Source organism: Lissotriton vulgaris, chromosome 11 (genome assembly GCF_964263255.1).
Source record: "Lissotriton vulgaris chromosome 11, aLisVul1.2, whole genome shotgun sequence".
In the NCBI taxonomy this organism is placed as follows: Eukaryota; Metazoa; Chordata; class Amphibia; order Caudata; family Salamandridae; genus Lissotriton; species Lissotriton vulgaris.
The window spans coordinates 1092206847-1092219654 of NC_141699.1; the positions used below are offsets into that span (position 1 = coordinate 1092206847).

The window sequence follows — 12808 nt, forward strand, 5'->3', positions numbered from 1 at the left end:
TCATGTACCTTTATGGTCTTGTTAGACCAAATAAAGTTACTTTGAATTGCCGGATTGAGGAATGATCTACTTGTCTCATTTGTCACCCTAGGCTAATATTTTATGTTACAGATTACAGAGGCACCTTTTCCTTCATTATCACATGATATGTGAGTTCAGCATTTCTGGAGAAGTGCGGCTTAATGGTTAGAGCAGCAGACCCTGATGCAGAGTTCTAGCCTGAGACCAGGGTTCAATTCCCCGCTTTGGCGGGTCTTGGGCTCAAAATTCCATGGACCTGATAATTCTCGCCTTGGTGCCTATTCCAATCATAGAGTCCCACTCTGCAACTCTGGGCAATAGCTTGCTTAATCTCCACAACGGCACCCACAACGCTATGGATGCCTGGCCTCCACCTTGGGGGTGCCCAGGAGTGAACGCCTCACAGGGAAAGCCAGGATGGGTTCCACAGCGGTATTCGTACAAGCGCCTTGAGACCCTTGCGGGTGAGTAGTGCGCTATACAAGTATCAATTTTTTTTATGTACAAAAAAGTATTTTGTTTGATTTAATAGACTAAACATTTGCTCTGTGCATAATATGAATCTTGCCCACATATAGGGTACACATGACCACTGACTCGCCTCTTACTTCACAAATTGTATTGACATCAGGACAGGAATGTTTCTCAGTTCATCTTTAAAAACTCACTTTTAATAAATGTATTGCTAGTACATGATGTGGTAATTCACAGTCATTTACAGACAGCACATTTTCTACTGAAATGATCAAAAACGTTCCCACTAACATGCAGTCTTACTTATAAAACTATAAGGTATATAAACAATAATCAGTGGCAATTGGGTTTCAGCAAACATATTTATCATGTTCATATCTCCAAGTAAACTGTTCTGATTTGTTTTCATCCTACAAAAATATTTTTTTTTCATCACACCGAAAAAAATTATTTTGAAATGTTTGTGCATTTAACTTTTTGCCTATTAAATGCTGTGTGTTAGAATGCAACATGACCTCCTACAGCATTCGATTTCACACTTTTTGTACAGCAGGTTTGTCAGACAATTCACTTTCCAAAGCCCTCGACCTTTTTCAGTCAGAGACAGAAAAGTCATTGTAAATACAAACTGTCTTTTGACCTTTGAACACCGAATAAATGAAAAAAGAAAAAAACAAGATTTAAAAGTATCTTTAGTGCTCATTCACCATGTGAGTGAACAGAACATTTTTTCTTTGTCAGCCAGAAGAGGCAAGCAGGCCCTAAAAATAGCTCACCCTGATAAAATCTGACTCGCCATAGCGAGTGGGCGAGTAGATTTGACGAGCCTGCCACTATTGACACCCACCTTAGAACACTGATAACTGATAACACCATGACCAAGAGGTAAAAGCGCCAAATCATGTGCCTCGATAGAAACAGTTTCGGGTTTGCTGTGCTCCATGTGAAATAACATTTAATTTCAAGCATCTGAAACAAGGGGTAATGTTCATAATCTAAAAAGCTTTTATTACATTTAAGATTAAAGGGAAATGCAGACAGCAATTTATATTGTATAAGCTAATCCATTTTAGATAACTACTCACCATAGAAGTGCGGTATATTTCTACATATAGGTTACACATGATGACGTATGAATCTAAAACATGATACATTAACATTCTTCAATTGTACATAGATACAAAAAAATACAATGATTCTAAATAATTACCTAAAGACTGATATAAAAATATATCATCTCTAATTTACTATATTCAACTAGATGTAAGCACATTCATGACTCTATCCCAGAGTAAGTAACACTGCAATAACTCCAGTGCACAGTAAGGAATGTCTTTTCCCACATTGTGTCACTTCTCCCTGTAGTAGCGCACTGAGTTTGGCCCAATGATGTAGGCACTAGCCTGGCAGCATAACAGACATGTAACAGTGTGATATGACATCAGATAAACACCCCCAAATTAATTGGCAGCAAGGATGAGAGTCATGGGAGTGACTGATGCACCATGATCAACATGAACATTGAACAGAACTTTTATGGGACAACCCACCCTCTAATTAAAAATGCCATTGAATCAGGTGCAGTATTTCTAATCCATGAAGACAACATTTCACCTTAATAAAATACCAGCAGGCCTAGTGGCTTTGATTCCAAATGCCATGCTCAGGATCGTTCAACCAGAAATTTGTCTTTCAGAGTATTCAATTTTTTGCTCTGCATTTCATCATACAACCTGAAGCTAAACTCACTATTCAGCCTTTCCGCTGCACATGTACTTTATTATCAAGAGTTTCATATCACATTGCTAGGAGAAAATGTAACCTGTGTGCAAGAGTCAAGAATCTCCTAGGAGCTGGACTCTGGTCTGGGCGCAACCCATGCCAAAAATCGCAGCCTTGGTTATTGCTACAAATATTTTAAAAATCATAGTTTCAGCAATGCTATCTTTGGTATAATGTAACACAGAAAAGAACTATAGGCATTAAGAATATCGCAAAATATTGGAATTGATGGTTTAAAGTAAATGTGGAATAACTTTATGTTGTCTGTAATATGGGTCCGGTTTGTGAAAGTTTGTATCGCTGTTAGCTCATGATCATTCCAACAGTGATCTGTCCAATGCAGAGTCTATTTGTGGTGACCCTTTTTAATAGAATGGTTTGGTGGTTTGTTTGTTTGTGAGATTATATCAGCAAGTAGAGACATCTCTCTTGAAAGTTGCAGTATATGCTTGCTTCTCAACTCTCAGAACCAGCTAAAGCATCATAGGAGATATGTGTAGCAGGCTCCTTCACTGGTCTGATTTCCCCAAGTCAGTGGATACGCTTTCAGACTGCATCTGTGGTCTGGCTAATTTTGGCTGTGAAAACAAATAAAAAAATAACTAGCAATATTAGCAACAGGCTGATTTTCATAGTGAACACTAAAATCATGCAACACTTTACCCAATTCGCAGCAAGATGACAGTGAAATAATCCCTCAAGGTTGACATCCGCTGTCACCCGAAGGTGCTAAGATTTAATCTTAGCAGTACTAACATTGATTTTCATCCATCCAAACTTGTTAAATAGAGTTCATTGGATACTAGTAGTCTTTTATTTATAGTGCTTAGTAAATACAAAACAATTGTGGTATGAGCAGCTACTTAAAACCAGGGGCCTGATTACAATGGTCTCCCCGCCATTTTCAACAACTTCACCGCCCGGCACATTTGGATGGCGGCCGGCTGTGTGGTGGTCGGAAAGACTCACCGCCACGGATCCGATGGGCTCAAGGAGTACGCCAGTCCATCGGAGGCAAGTGCTGCCTACAATGGTTGCCGTGCCTACCAGGCATCTCTGTAGGTATTACGATGTTCCTTTCCGCTGGCCCTTTCATGGAGGTGAACCTGCCATGAAAAGGATGCGGAAAAGGGCATTGGGGGTCTGTAGCGGGCCCCTTACCCCTGGCCCACAGACACAGGAACTGGGAGGCACCTATGGTGCCACCCTACAAATCCCTGCACTATGTGGCAGGCACTGCATGGTGTGTGCCTCGTAGTGCAGAGATATGTGTGGGGTGTCGCATCATAATTAGCCCTGTAGGACCGCCGTCTTGTAGGCGGTCAGTCCCAAATGCGAAACGATGGCAGACGGACTGAAGTCTATCCGCCATTGTAATCAGGTTCTAAGTTATTACAATTAAATTGTATGAGGCTATTTCACGCCAGCGTATGTGTACAATTTTGTTAATAATGCTGGTTGAAATGCAATGCAATGCACTGTACAGCAACAGTCATAGTTAAAAATAGTATGTTTCATGAATATTATGGAAAAAATAACAATATGAAAAAATCCTGGACGGTATACAAACACTACAGAAATACTTTGAAGAGAACTATATATAGATAAGTATAGGTTTTCCATACTTAAAGTCCATACACAAACACACACTCACAAGCTTCATATGCTGGGTCCACAAATAAAACCACATATCAATGGACCTCTAGTCAGACTAATGTGCTGCCACCTCCCTTCCCCTTACCCCCACTAGTCAGACCCCGTCCACATCAGCACCCTCTATACCGGTGTCCTACTTGGATAGACACATCATACTGGTATCATGAACCGTGTGGGATGTGTGATCTTGCATTCACATAAACCAACTTTAAGCTCACTAAAGAAACTGCATATCATCCAAAGATCAAGCCCCATCATTATGCATTATGTACCCTGCACCGGCCACCTTCACATGGGACAGCTGCAGGATGGAATTGCACAGCATCAATCCCACTCTGGTAAGCAGATTTGTTGAGGAGCTGAGTAGTCATGCATAGCCCTGTATCTTTAACCATTTTTATCTACATGAAATGCAAATATCTGTACTGAGAAAGGCACTATCAAGAATAGAAGTCTTTTGTTCCAGTACAGTAGCTCAGTTTACTTTGGCAGATGATGTGAATAGGATTAAATGGGCTCATGCGAGTGCATTACAAACACGCACTGGCAAAGCCAAAATGGGCCTCGTCCACCAGCATTTTGGCAATTCTTGTTTTTTTCTCGTCCTGGCTTTTGCAAAACTTAATAGTTAAAAAGCTGTCAGGCATTTGTCAATCTAGAAACAACATTGCATAAAGGGAAGCATTTTTGGGTGCTAAAAAACATGTATTACAATAGTACTCCCTAGCACTGAAGGGTGGGTGGGTGTGCTTCTTGTAAAAGGGGAGCTCGCGATAACGCATAGTGAAGTCGAGCCCTGAAGCTAGGTGACACTTTGACCATTGATGCATGCTTGATGCAAGTGGGTTGGAGAAAAATGTGAATGACACAACCACAGACAAATGGATGAAGTGTGGCTTAAAACCCCTTATATAAGTCACACACATTAGTCAGATGTTTATGGCTGGTTACAGCCTAATAAAGATTTTCTGACTGAAGTCCTACACATAATTTTAATAAAATCAAAAGATCCTAGCTAATAGAGACCTGAAAAAGCCATTTGTTGTGCCACTGGCTGCCAGCCTCTTGTCCTTGACAAAGAAATACAGAGGGAAAGAATGCAAAAAATGAGGAAAGAACAAAAAATTGCAAAGTACACCCACTACAATCTTACGCTTCAGACTTACTATCTTGTGGGTTACGGGAACTACTGCCCTTACCTGATGTCGAAATGTAAAAAATGAATGAATAAAAGTATTTCCTGGAATGTCAGAGGGATGCATACTATGTCTAAACATTACAAAGTGTTCTCCTATTTGCATAGATGTGTTGTTCTCCTATTTACATAGATGTGTTGTTCAGATAGCACTGCTTCAACAAATTCACTTGCCGGCTAAGCAAGGGGATGCCGTGAAGAGGCATTGGCGAGGCCAAGTATACTACTTGATATATTTTGCATATTCTAGGGAAGATGTAGGTTGGGCCGGGGGTACCTTTTCAATATCATTTTATGTTATATTATGTTATTACAATTTATAGTGCGCACTATTACCCTCAGGTGTCTAGGCGCTCACGGTCTACCATACTGTGTCAGGCAATGCTAATTTCTAAAAAGCCATGTATTGAGCAGTTTCCTGAACTCAAGTAGGAAGGAAGTCTTCCTAAGGGAGAGCGGAAGGGAGTTCCATTCTTTATTGTATTGAAACTGGAACTGCTTCCCCCAATTTGTCCTTTTAACTCTGGGGGTGGGTCTCAGGTGTGTATTGGCAGAACGAAGCAGTCTATTTGGAGAATACCAACTAAAAAGGTCCCAAAGAAATGATGGTCCTTCTCTGTGCAAGGCCTTATGTGCAATACAAAGAGTTTTGAATTTGACTCGCTGATCAACTGGTAGCCAATGTAATTCCTGAATCCCTGCTCTGATAGACTAGTATTTGGGAACATCCAGGAAAAGCTTAGCCGCAGAAGTTTGTACCACCTGCAACCTTCTGAGTAAATTGGATTGCAAATTAACACACAACTCATTACAATAGTCCAGTTTGGATAACACCAGGGAGGTCAGTACAGTGTTTCTGGTATATAAGGGGATAAAAGTTAGTATCTTGCGTAAAATTCAAATAGTAAGAAAGGAAGAGGACACTATCTTGGAAACTTCAGACATAAGATTGAGTTTTTCATCTATAATAACCCCCAGATTCTTTGCCTTGGCTACTGGTGTGGGAGGAGGGCCAAGGGTGTCTGGCCACCAAACTGGTGATCACTGAGGTGAGAGGTTACTGAACAACACCACCTCAGTTTTGTTTGAGTTCAGATTCAAGCAATGCCTGCCCATCGAGTTCTTCAGGGTGATCATACAGTCATGAAGTTTTGTCAAATAATCAATATCCTTGTTGACTGCTGCGATAACCAACTGGGTGTCGTCAGCATAAGAAGTGGGCATTAAATTAAAACTTCTTATCAGGGGAGCCAATTCTGAGAGATAAATATTAAAAAAAAGTTTGGGCTTAGTGAGGATCCCTGCAGCACCCCGCAATGCAGAGTAAAGGGTGCTGACTTAAAGTTGCCCAGGTGCACCGATTGAGTTGTATCAGAGAGGAATGAAGTCAGAAGGTAAAGGGCTTTTCCTCCTATCCCTATGGTTTTTAGGCGTTCGGCCAGAAGAATATGGTCCACGGTATCAAATGCCGCGGACAGGTCGAGAAGAATGAGGGCTGCCGACCCTCCACCATCTATTGCCTTACGGGTTTCCTTTGTAGTTTTTTTATTACAGCTGTCTCGGTACTATGACCCATTCTGAAACTAAACTGACTCTGGTCTAAGATGTTGTTCTCTGTAATGAAAATAGAGAGTTCAGTATTTCACAGTTTCTCAATGATTTTAGCGGGAAGTAGAAGCTTTGCGATAGGGCGGTGATTTGCTGAATCAGTTATGTCCAAATTTGATTTTTAAGGCGGGGCAGTATACAGGCCTATTTCCACTGGTACAGAAAATGCCCTTGTAATAGCATCAGATTAAACATGTTTGTTAGCAATGGGCTAATAATATGACTAATGCTTTGAAGGATCCAGGGAGGGCAAGGATCATCTGGGGATCCTGGTTTGGTTATTGAAAGGAGTGTAGCTGTTCGGACTGAAGAGACAGGGGAGAAATTAAGAAATGACACTTTGCCTATACCTCCTTGTTCTGACCCATTAGTATTTAGCTTGTGGTTGGCAAATAGGTCATATGTTTGGTTCACCTTAGATTTAAAAGAGTAGGCAAGAGTGTTGCAAAAAGTTTGACAAGTATTGGGGGTTTCATCATTAGGGACTGTGGTTCAGTTTTTTATCGTCTTAAAGAGTTCCTTACTGGTATTACTAGCTTTTCTCAATTTGCAACGTTAAATATTGGCTTTTTTCTGCAATTAGCTTTTTTTGTAATCTGCCAGCATACCTTTATACACCTCCTTTTCTGGCGCTTCATAGGTTTTACTCCACTTTCTTTCTTGCCTTCTACAGGCTAGTTTATCTAATCGTCGGGCCCCCGAGAACCAGGGGGCCGAAGGGATCGTTCTATGTTTATTGATCACTGTGATAGGAGCTACTATAGCAAAATTGGACTCTAGCCACTCTGTATAGTTTGTAACTGAGGCTTCTACTTCCAAATCCAAATCTGGTTGGTTTTGTACTAACTGGTTTCCCAGTATGCTCTGGTCGATTTTATGCCATAATCTACCAAAGGTCTTAGTGCTAGACGTATTATTAATATTGGATTGGGGTAAATTATAGTTGAATAAAATGGCATAGTGATCAGTCCAGGTCAAGGGAAGAATAGACAGCCCGGCGGAGGCAATCCATCCGTCATCAGCCCCTAAAACTGCATAGCAGAACCTCTCTTGGATAGAGCCAATCCTCCGCTCCCAGACTCACACACACATAGGGTGGCCAGGGCATTCATGGGTTGGTGGACAAAAGGGGGGTTGCTAGAATCATGGAGAGTAGCTCATCCACATGCTTGTGTTTACTCATTCTTTTAAGGACTACGTAACTTACATCTCCACTTAAATGCATTCCTGTGCACCTCTGATGTATACAGCTTTGGTGGAACATTGAATATTTTGCCCCTTTGATCTCTGATTATAATCCACTCCTCCTAAATCTGAACTGGGCACATACCACCCCTCTCAAACCTACATATAACTGAAGTCTGAATCCCAGAAGGACCAGGTGTTTCAGGAATCTATCCGTGACACTGTAGTAAACTATTTTGTTGAAAATAGTGGCTCGACCTCTGACCCTCGGGGGAGTGGGACGCCTTCAAGCTGACACTTAGAGGTCAATGCTTGCCTATGGGTATTAGAAATTCCCTCTTAAGTGATATATCAGATGTAAAGCGGGTACTCCGAGACTTAGAGACTTGGAGGCCTGAACAGAGAGATCCACAGAGACCCCTCCTGGAGGCCAGGGAGGGGGTGCCCTCTCAGGTGGACAGGCATCAGAACTTTGACTTTAGGAACTACATGGATCGCAAACAGGCAGAACAGGATGATTCTAGGGCTCTGCTACGTGGCTGACCAATCCTGCCAAACGTTGATCACCTATCTTGGAAGAGTGGAGGAGTTGGGCACAATCTGTGGCCAGGAGGAGATAAACACAATCTTCTGCCATTATTATGCAGAACTCTATTGTAGTACCATACTGTATAATCCTGATGCGAAACGAGGATACCTGGAAGCAGTTCCATTACCGGAACTCAGTGCGAAAGAAGGAGATTGGCTGAGAGTGGACATTACCCAGCAGGAAATAAAGAATGTGATCAAACACATAGCCAGGGAGAAAACACTGGAAAAGGATGGCTTCCCAGTGGAGTCTTTTCCAGCCCGTTCAGAGGAACTGACAACTATATTCACCATGCTTCATACAGCGGCTCTGGCTGGTAAGCGCCTTCCAGCTACCACCAGGGAGGCTCTGGTGGCTCCAGTTTAAATGTAACAAAAAAAGGAGTATCACCAAAAGAATCTAAGGAGAAAGATTCTGAATGGGAAAAAGTCCAGGGGACTTGGAGTATAATCCTTTCACATATGTGAACAAATCCCTTACTCTCTCCTTTGTTAACATATGGCTCCAGCTTAACGCCAGGAAAGCAGCACAATGGCAACAAATCATTTAGGCCACTATCAATGCTTAACATGAATATATAATTATAAGACTTTAAATTAAGTAGAATTTTGGAAACTAGACTTCTCCAATTCATGCCCAAATGAATCCACCCTGATCAAGCTGGGTTTATACCAAGTCACGAAACAGCGCACAACATCAGACACCTGCTGTCATTGCTGGAAGGTGGTCTTGATGGTCTGGAGGATGCAGCAGTTTTCGCTGTTGATATTGAGAAGGCCTTTCATAGTCTACAAAAGGGATACCTATACAAGGTCATGACTCATATGGGCTTGGAAGACAGATTCGTTATATGAACCAGGCTCCCAGAGTTATGTGGTGGAGAAAGGGACGAGGCAGGGGTTCCCCCTTTAGCCCTTGCTTTTCACCATCGCTATGGAATCATTGGCTGGTTACGCACAACCTGGGGAGGCCTACTGGGTATTAGGAGTGGGAACTGACTGGCACCGCATTGCTTTGTGCGCGTATAACCTCTGGCTTTTTTTACAAAACACACAAGGAGATTTATCCACAGCCAGGAACTTGCTTGAGACCTCCGGGTCTTTGTCAGGACTTAGGTGAATTGTCTAAAGTGAAAATTGTTCCCGGCTTCTCTGGATTATGACCCCCTAAGGAAATCGATGCCCAGTTGTGTAAGCCTCGGTGTCTACCATATCTCAGGGTAAAAATGTACCATCATCATGCCGACTTATTGGATGGAACGTGGGTTTGGCTATTAAATCCCTCAAATCTCATATGGCCTTCTGGAGGACCCTCCCATTGTGAGTGATGGAGAAGGTGGCCTTGCTTAAAATGATTGCCTTACCCCGTCTTTTATATTTCTTAATCACGCTCCAGTGTGGGCCCCAGAAACTACATTCTATGAATTGGACTCTATGAATATAGCGTTCACATGGGGTTAGTGAGGCAGGAGGGTGGCATCCAACAGAAGTAATAGGCCCGGCAGTCTCAGACTTTGAGTCTTATTATCTGGCAGCCCAATTACAGGGGTTTGTTCATTGGCGTGCAGGCCAGCAGACACCAGCGAAGGTGGTGGGAAGTGTGGGGTCTTCCTTCACTCATTTCTTATGACATTACTTCATTAGAACATAGAATGTAGGCAAGTTGTCATCTGTCAGTTGCTGCCTGGTAGCTGATGGATGAGGTGTTATTAATAAACCCTCATATCTAATCTATTTTGTGTTGTATATTATTTGAAGAACTTTTCACTTGCGATGAGCAAGGGATCAGAACAAGGAAGAGACACCTCAACATCAAGCTAAAGACTATCAAAAGGATGTATTTAAGGAAATATGACTTTTAACAGTGTCGGGCACAGAATTTATAACTGCTTGTGATAACCGGGAAGATCAGACCCGCAAGGTACTGTAGAAAATTAATTTTATTATAGATTGCTGGTGAGCAGGAGGGGCTGGTGGTTGGCCGCGAGCTCTGTTACTTGGTCAGCTCGGTGCGTAGAGTTCGTGGTGAGCGTGAGTGCTATGGACCGCGAGACAAGCATTGTTGCTAGATCTAACGTTGATATGCGCGTTAATTAAGACTGGCAGAAGTTCTTAGTCTCTGGGTGTGGAGCGCATGAGTGCGCGAGGATGTATAAGTTTATGTATAAAGAAAAGGATCATTTTGAAGAAAAGTTGGATGTGTGATATTTAAAAAAAAAAAGATTATTTGAAAGTGTCAAAGCACCATATGTGAAACGTGTGAGTGCGCAGAAAATTTAAAGTGAATTTCACAGGAAGGCTACAAGATCACCCGCAAGGACCGCACCAACAGAGCGGGAGGAGGAATCGCCATCGTCCACAGGAACACTCTCAGAGTCTCGACCAACACTGACGACACCCTCAGCACCGCCGAACACCTGCACTTCCAGATTCACACCGACCCCAACACCACCCTCAGAGGAACCCTCATCTACAGACTGCCCAGACCCCGACCACAGTTCAGCGACTCCATCACCGACTTCGTCAGCACACACGCCCTTGCCTCCATGGACTACATCCTCCTCGGGGACCTGAACTTCCACCTCGAGAACAATGACGACACTAACTCCACCACCCTGATCGACAACCTAGCCAACCTTGGACTCAGACAACTCGTCACAACACCCACCCACTCCGCCGGTCACACGCTTGACACCATCTTCTCTGCAAGCCCCCACGTCTCCTTCAACCATACCACCGAACTCCACTGGACCGACCACCGCTGCATCCACTTCACCTTCAAGAAACCTACCACGCACCACCGCACCCAACAGATGCCTCACCGCTGCTGGAGCAAAGTCACTGAAGACCAGCTAACCACCACCCTTGCCCAGAGCCCACCCGCCGGCCATACCGACCCTGACACCGCCGCCCGCAGTGGATCAACGACTGTGCCAACACCCTCGCCCCGATCAAGAAACCCTCCAACAATCATACCAACAAGAAAGCCAGCTGGTTCACTGAAGGCCTCCGGGCCTCCAAGAAAACCTGCCGAAAGCTGGAGAAGATCTGGCTCCGTGAACGAACACCGGACAGCCACGCCGCCCACAAGAATGCCACCCGCAGACACCCTCACCTCACCAGATCCGCCAAAAGAGCCTCCTTCAAAGACCGCCTAGACAACAATGCGCGCAACAGCAAAGAGCTCTTCAACATCGTGAAGGAACTCTCCAACCCCAGCTCCAACACCAACGACATCCCACCCTCGCAAGACCTGTGCGACTCGCTGGCCACCTTCTTCCACCGCAAGATCACAGACATCCACGACAGTTTCAACGCCACGACCGCCCCGAAAACCACTGAGACCTCCGCCCCCACGACCACCATCCGCACCAACCGCCTGCTCTACTGGACCAACATCAATGACAATTTCACCATCAAGATCATGAACACCATCCACTCCGGCTCTCCGTCAGATCCATGCCCACACCACATCTTCAACAAAGCCAGCATATCCATCGCACCCCATCTCCGGAAAGTCATCAACACCTCCTTCGAGACTGCAACCTTCCCTGGTTGCTGGAAGCACGCCGAGATCAACGCCTTACTCAAGAAACCAAAGGCAGACCCCAAGGAACTCAAGAACTTCCGGCCCATCTCCCTGCTCCAGTTCCTGGCAAAGGTCATCGAGAAGACCGTCAACAAACAACTGATCCGCTACCTCAAGGAGAACAACATCCTGGACCCTTCCCAGTCCGGGTTTCGCAGCAACCACAGCACCGAGACTGCCCTCATCGCCACCACTGATGACATCAAGTCCCTGCTGGACAACGGTGAAACGGCGGCCCTCATCCTCCTGGACCTGTCAGCCGCCTTCGACATGGTATGTCACCACACACTACGAACACGCCTCCGCAACGCTGGTATCCAAGAGAAGGCCCTGGACTGGACCACCTCCTTCCTCTCCGGCAGAACACAGAGCGTTCGCCTTCCCCCCTTCCGCTTCGAAGCCACCGAGATCATCTGCGGCCCAACCCTGTTTAACATCTACATGGCACCGCTCGACTACGTCGCCCGTCGGCACAACCTCAACATCCTCTCCTACGCTGATGACACCCAGCTAATACTCTCCCTCACCAAGGACCCCCACACCACCAAAACCAACCTTCACGAAGGAATGAAGGCCGTTGCTGAATGGATGAGAAACAGCCGACTGAAGCTGAACTCGAACAAGATGGAGGTCCTCATCCTCGGATCCAATCCTTCGGCCTTGGACGACTCCTGGTGACCGACCGCACTGGGAACCGCTGCAAAACCCAC

At 44.4% G+C, this 12808-nt stretch overlaps 1 long non-coding RNA gene across 2 annotated transcripts in view; it reads right to left on the reverse strand.

Annotated features, from left to right (window-relative positions):
• Positions 1-2722: 2722 nt before the first annotated feature.
• LOC147684203 (uncharacterized) overlaps positions 2723-12808 on the reverse strand; it is a 60959-nt gene continuing 50873 nt past the window's right edge. For both annotated transcript variants that reach the window (XR_015301084.1, XR_015301083.1), the window contains one exon: positions 2723-2855. This is a non-coding gene — a long non-coding RNA (uncharacterized LOC147684203). The remainder of the gene's footprint in view (positions 2856-12808) is intronic.